A 6,684-nucleotide genomic window follows, 5' to 3' on the forward strand; every position below is an offset into this window, starting at 1 on the left:
TTGGAGATAGAGTAGAACTTCATAGCCATATGGAATTCCATATGACGAAGCATCCCACTCTCCCTGCAATGTTCTTTTTTTTTTTTTTGAGACGGAGTCTCGCTCTATCGCCCAGGCTGGAGTGCAGTGGCCAGATCTCAGCTCACTGCAAGCTCCGCCTCCCGGGTTCACACCATTCTCCTGCCTCAGCCTCCCGAGTAGCTGGGACTACAGGCGCCCGCCGCCTCGCCTGGCTAGTTTTTTGTATTTTTTAGTAGAGATGAGGTTTCACCGTGTTAGCCAGGATGGTCTCGATCTCCTGACCTCGTGATCCGCCCGTCTCGGCCTCCCCCTGCAATGTTCTTTAGTATGTTTAAAGCAAAGAAGGATTTGTCTCATCTACTGAGCAGTTGCTTCTCTGTGGTCCATGCTCCTCATTACCATTCTGCTAGGTCTCGGCTTACACTCACTTAGCTGCTGTTATCCATGTAGAACGCTGAGCCTACTGTTTTTAATGAGATGATGTTGCTGCTACTGCCACATGGATCTCAGTGAAGGGGTTAGCACTTCACCGAGGAAGGTTATACTTCCTATTACTGTGATTTTTCTTCCATGCCATCAACACAACACTTGTTCACAGATAGTGTTTTATTGAAGGGTTGGGGATGATTAGAGGAATTATAACTGTTGACTCCCTATTTTATTTCCTATACTCACCCCAAACCATCCAGGCAAGCCCATTCACCCAGGGTGACAGAAGAGCAAAGTAACAGGAGAGTGAGCAAATAGCAACTGTTTCTTCTTTTCAAGCAGTGATAGCAAGGCATAGTACAGGCAAGACTACGTAGATCAGTTACTCCATGATGTATTGTCTATATTGGCTTGACTAGAGTCAAGAATTCCATAATTCTACCCACTTCTCTCCTCGACTTGTCTCTCTTCACAAGATCTGTTTCTCCTTAAGGTCTAGCTGTTTCATACTGTTTCTCCAAAACTTTCTAACTTAAACTTCCCAATTATCCTTCTGATTCATACGATTTGATACTGATCAATATTACATTACTTCTCTAACATAATTCTTCAGAAGTTTCTTCCTGGGCATATCCCAATTCCTAGCTTACTTGCCTTGTGGTCTGTAGACTTCTCTTCCTTAATGAGTACAAACCTGTCCTCCCCTTTTTAGAAACCTCCTACTCAAAAGAGTTGGTGTCATCCTATGATTAGTTCTCCTTCCCCCAACAGGGCAATCCAAGGACACAATGACCAATTGCAGGATCTTCCTCACCTAAGTCTGAGTTTCTCAGTCTAGAATTACATCCCGGTTGCATTTCAGTAGAGGAGTGCCAAGTTAGGCTTTAGATTCCAAGTCTGGTTCTTTCCAAAGTACCTGTCAGTATGTTATGCAAATATACTTTCACATTCTTTTTCTAGTTTTCCTGTGGATAACTATTAGACCGAACACACATATACACCCAAACGTGCGTGATCCCAAGGACATATAATTAGTTCTGATGTTAAGGAAAACATTTTATTTCTCGATGCTATATATGTATATATATATATAAAATTAATTTTTTTATTTTTTTATTTTTTTTGGAGATGGAGTCTCGCTCTGTCGCCCAGGCTGGAGTGCAGTAGCACAATCTCGGCTCACTGCAACCTCTGCCTTCTGGGTTCAAGCAATTCTCCTTTCTCGGCCTCCTGAGTAGCTGGGATTATAGGTGGGCACCACCACGCCTGGCTAATTTTTATATTTTTAATAGAGATGGGGTTTCACCATGTTGGCCAGGCTGGTCTCAAACTCCTGGATTCAAGTGATCTGCCCGCCTTGGCCTCCCAAAGTGCTGGGATTATAGGCATGAGCCACTATGCCCAGCCTTCTCAATGCAATATAATTTTCACAGATTCCCCTCCCCATAAAAGAAGTATATTATTTGTCAAGCAATTTCAGTTCTTTCTTCTCCTCCCCAACAATGCAGAGGCCTATTAGTGGTTAAGAAATAAGTCCCAGTACAATTTCTGACCAAACAACAGAATTACATACATGGATAGCCATCTTTAGAAACACAAAGACCAACACAAATTTTCCCTGACCTTTTATTATGAAAATTTTAGAACATTTAGAAAAGTTGCAAGAATTTTTTTCAGTGAACTCCTGTATACACTGCCACAGTTAGAAATCATATTCCTATTCATCCACTTCTCTATCCATCCGTAAATCTTTCTTATTTCTTTAATGCATTTCAAAGTAAATTTAAAATACTAGTATTCTCTCCCCTAAACATATCATGGGCTAGAGTTCAATATTTGCTCAACTTGTTTTTCCTTTTGAAGGAAATTTACACACATTTGTAATTAAATGTACAAACCTTATGTTTACATTCACTAAGTTCTGAAAAATGCATACACCTGTTATCTAAGCCCCTAGGCAAGGCATATACTACTATTATCACTTCACATAGTTCCCTTATTCCTCTTTCTAGTCAGTTACTCTCTGGCAATCATGGCTCAAATTTTTTTTCACCAGTGATTTATTTTGCTGGTTCTAGAACTTTGTATAAACGGAATCATATGGTATATGCTCTTTTGTACTACATGAGTCTATGCAAGGCTTCTTTCACTTAGCATGATACTTTTGAGACTTGTCCATGTTGTTGTGTGTATCATCAGTTTACTCCATTTTATTTCTCAATAGTATTCCATTCTCCAAATATACCATAGTTTATCTAGTCTTCTATTGATGGACACCTGGGTTATTTCCAGTTTTGGGCTTATTTCCAGTTTTGGGCTATTATGAATAAAGTGGCTGTGAACATTCTTGTACAGGTCTTTTAATAGACATATATTTTCATTTCTCTTGGGTAAATATTGGGAGATAGAATTGCTTGGTCATAGGTAGGTGTATGTTTAGTTTTACAAGAACCTGCTAGACTTTTTCTCAAAATAATTATACCAGTTTACACGCCTACTATAGTGAATAAGCACTCTGGTTGCTCCATATCCTTGCCAGCATCTGGTGTTTTCAGTCCTTAATTTTAGCTATTCTAGTAGATGTGTAGTAGTACCTTCTCACTGTGATTTAATTTGCATTTCTCTGCTGACTAGTGATGTTGTACACTTTTTCATGTGTTATTGACCATTTGTATATCTTATTTTGTGAAGTTCTTTTCCAGTCTTTTGCCAATTTTTAGAACTAGGTTGTTTTATCATTGATATCATTGAGATTTAGGATATATCCTGGATATTAGTCCTTTATTGTGTATATGTTTTGCTAATATTTTCTCCCAGTTAATACCTTGCCTATTCATTTTCTTAATGCTATATTTTGAGGAAAAGACATTTTTACCTTTAGTGAAATCTAATTTATCAATTTCTTAATTTATCGTTATTGCTTTTTAGGTTTTGATTAAGAAAACTTTACCTACCTCCAAGTTACAAAGATAGATCTATCTATTCTATATATAATATATGTATATATATAAAATATATGTTATATACGTTATATGTATGTATATTTTAGAGAGACAGGGTCTCACTGTGTTGCCCAGGCTGGAGTGCAATGGCTGTTGACAGCCATGATTATCACTACAGCCTTGAACTCCTGGCCTCAAGTGATCCTCCTGCCTCAGCCTCCTGAGTAGCTAGGACTCCAAGCACATGTCATGGCACCTAGCCACAAAGATACTCTTTTATGTTTCCCACTAAAACCTTTGTTTTTAAAGCTGTTGGGGGCAGCTTTATGACTTCAGCTTTTGCATTTAGGTCTATGATTCATCTCAAATCAAATTTAGTATATGGTGTGAGGTAGGGATTTAGGTTCATTAATTTTCCCCACACTGATATCTAGTTATTCTAGCATCATTTGTTGAAAAGATTCCTGCCCCCACTGAATTGCTTTGGCAACTTTGTTAGAAATCAAATGACTTTGGCCAGGCAAGATGACTCACACCTGTAATCCCAGCACTTTGGGAGGCCAAGGCAGGAGGACTGCTTGAACCCAGGAGTTCAAGAACAGCCTGGGTAACATAGTGAGACGCTTTCTCTACAAAAATTAAAAATTTAGCTGGGTATGGTGGTGCATGCCTATAATCCTAGCTATTCAGGAGGCTTAAGTCTGAGGATTGCTTGAACCTAGGAGGTTGGGGCTGCAGTGAGCCATGATCATGCCACTGCACTCCAGCCTGGGTGACAGAGTGAGACCCTGTCTTAAAGAAAAAAAGATAAAAGAAAGAAAAGAAAAATCAAAGAGAGAGAGAGAGAAAGAAAAGAAAGAGAAAGGAGAGAGAAAGAAAAGAAAGAGAAAGAAAAAAGAAAGAAAGAAAAAAGAAAAAGAAAGAAAGAAAGGTCCAATGACTTTATAATTTTGGATCTATTTCTGGGCTCTCTATTCTGTTCCATTGATCTGTTTATCAATTCGTATGCCAGCCAGCAGCACTACACTGTAGCAATTTCTTAAGCTTTAGAGTAAGTCTTGAAGCCAGGTAGTCTAAGTTCTCCAACTTTGTTCCTTCTCAAATTTGTTTTGGCTATTTTGGGACCTTTGCTTTTCTCCCACACAAGTTTTAAAGTGACACTTTATTCTTTACTTTGGATCAGGTCCAAAGTATTCTTCTTCACTGACCTCTAAGTAGGAGGGAAACAAAAATCATCCAAATAAATCCACGGGGTAGAGTAGGGGTGGGTAGCTGAGGGACCCAGCAGGATGTTTATTCTCCCAGTTATATATTTCTGATTGGAGTGAGAATATGTGGCAAGCCACACAGTCTTTACTCCCTCATTACCTAAAGCTGCCTTGGGCACTGGCACAGGACAACAGGTTTCAATATCATTCATTTCACATTATTCATTAAAAAATGAATAGTAAGCCAGGTGCTGTGGCTCACGCCTGCAATCCCAGCACTTTGGGAGGCCGAGGTGGGCAGATCACCTGAGGTCGGGAGTTCGAGACCAGCCTGACCAACATGGAGAAACCCCATCTCTACTAAAAATACAAAATTAGCCGGGCATGGTGGCGCATGCCTGTAATCCCAGCTACTCGGGAGGCTGAGGCAGGAGAATCGCTTGAACTCAGGAGGTGGAAGTTGCGGTGAGCCAAGATCATGCCATTGCACTCCAGCCTGGGCAACAAGAGTAAAACTACGTCTCAAAAAAAAAAAAAAAAAAAAAAAGAATGGTAGCACTTGCCTCGGTAAAATATTCTCTCTACTTTGGGAATGATGCTATTTCTCTTATGTTTCCTGTAGCTGCAACACAAGTTTTTTTGTTTTTTGTTTTTTGAGACAGAGTCTTGCTCTGTCGCTCAGGCTGTAGTGTAGTGGTGTGATCTCGGCTCACTGCAACCTCTGCCTCCTGGGTTCAAGTGATTCTTCTTCTTCTTTTTTTTTTTTTTCAGAGAACGGAGTCTCGCTCTGTTGCCCAGGCTGGAGTGCAGTGGCACTATCTCAGCTCATTTCAACCTCCACCTCCTGGGTGCTAGCAATTCTCCTGCCTCAGCCTCCCAAGTGGCTGGGACTACAGGGGCACACTGCCACACCTGGCTAACTTTTTTGTATTTTAGTACAGACAGGGTTTCACTGTGTTGCCCAGGCTGGTCTTGAACTCCTGAGCTCAGGCAATCCACCTGCCTTGGCCTCCCAAAGTGCTAGGATTACAGGCGTGAGCCACCGTGCCTGGCCTCAAGAGAGTCTTCTGTCTCAGCCTCCTGAGTAGCTGGGACTACAGGTGCTCGCAACCACACCTGGCTAATTTTTGTATTTTTGTAGAGACGGGGTTTCAGCATATTGGACAGACTGGTTTCCAACTCCTGACCTTGTGATCCGCCTGCCTTGGCCTCCCAAAGTGCTGGGATTACAGGTGTGAGCCATTGTACCTGGCCGCAACACGTTTTATACAAACGCAAGGCACTCAATAAATGTCTATTAACTAAAATTTGGCTCCTTTTAAATCATGAAATTAGAATGTTTGAAGAAGCATTAAAGCTCATCTAGTTCAATCCTCCATCTGATTATACAGTGTCCTACTAAATACCAGGTTATACATAATAAGTATAGTGATAGTGTATTCACAGCTGTATATGTCTAGAGCAGCTCATTCCATGAATTCCTTCCAAAATTCATTGAAAAGAAAACTGTTTGTTATTGCTTCACCAAGGGAATAAAGAAGGCTGCGGTCCAAAAATAAGATCACCATCATCTCCACCGCATAATTTATAGGATTTAGAGTCAGAGTATGAGGAAGACAGTTCAGGAAAAGACATAACAGCAGGAGTACAACTATTTCTTCTGATTTTTGATACCCCTTTCTTCCATTTCCACCAAAACGAGAATTTATTTCAATGACAGCAAATGTTCATATAGGGAGAATAGTTGTACAGTACAGAGAAGCCCTAAAGTGTGTCATTTATAGTGTCTGATTATAAGTGGCTTGGGCGAAACCCCATAGCTACTAAAAATACAAAATTAGCCGGGCATGGTGGTGTGCACCTGTAATCCCAGCTACTTTGGAGGCTAAGGCAGGAGAATCGCTTGAAGCCAGGAGGCAGAGGTTGCAGTGAGCCAAGATAGTGCCACTGCACTCCAGTCTGGGCCACAGAGCACATCTCAAAAAATTAAAAATGAAAACACACATAGGGTCGGGCGCGGTGGCTCACGCCTGTAATCCCAGCACTTTGGGGAGCCGAGGTGAGCGGATCATCAGAGGTCAGGA

The sequence above is a fragment of the Mandrillus leucophaeus genome, unplaced genomic scaffold (genome assembly GCF_000951045.1).
Source record: "Mandrillus leucophaeus isolate KB7577 unplaced genomic scaffold, Mleu.le_1.0 Scaffold40, whole genome shotgun sequence".
NCBI classification, from domain to species: Eukaryota; Metazoa; Chordata; class Mammalia; order Primates; family Cercopithecidae; genus Mandrillus; species Mandrillus leucophaeus.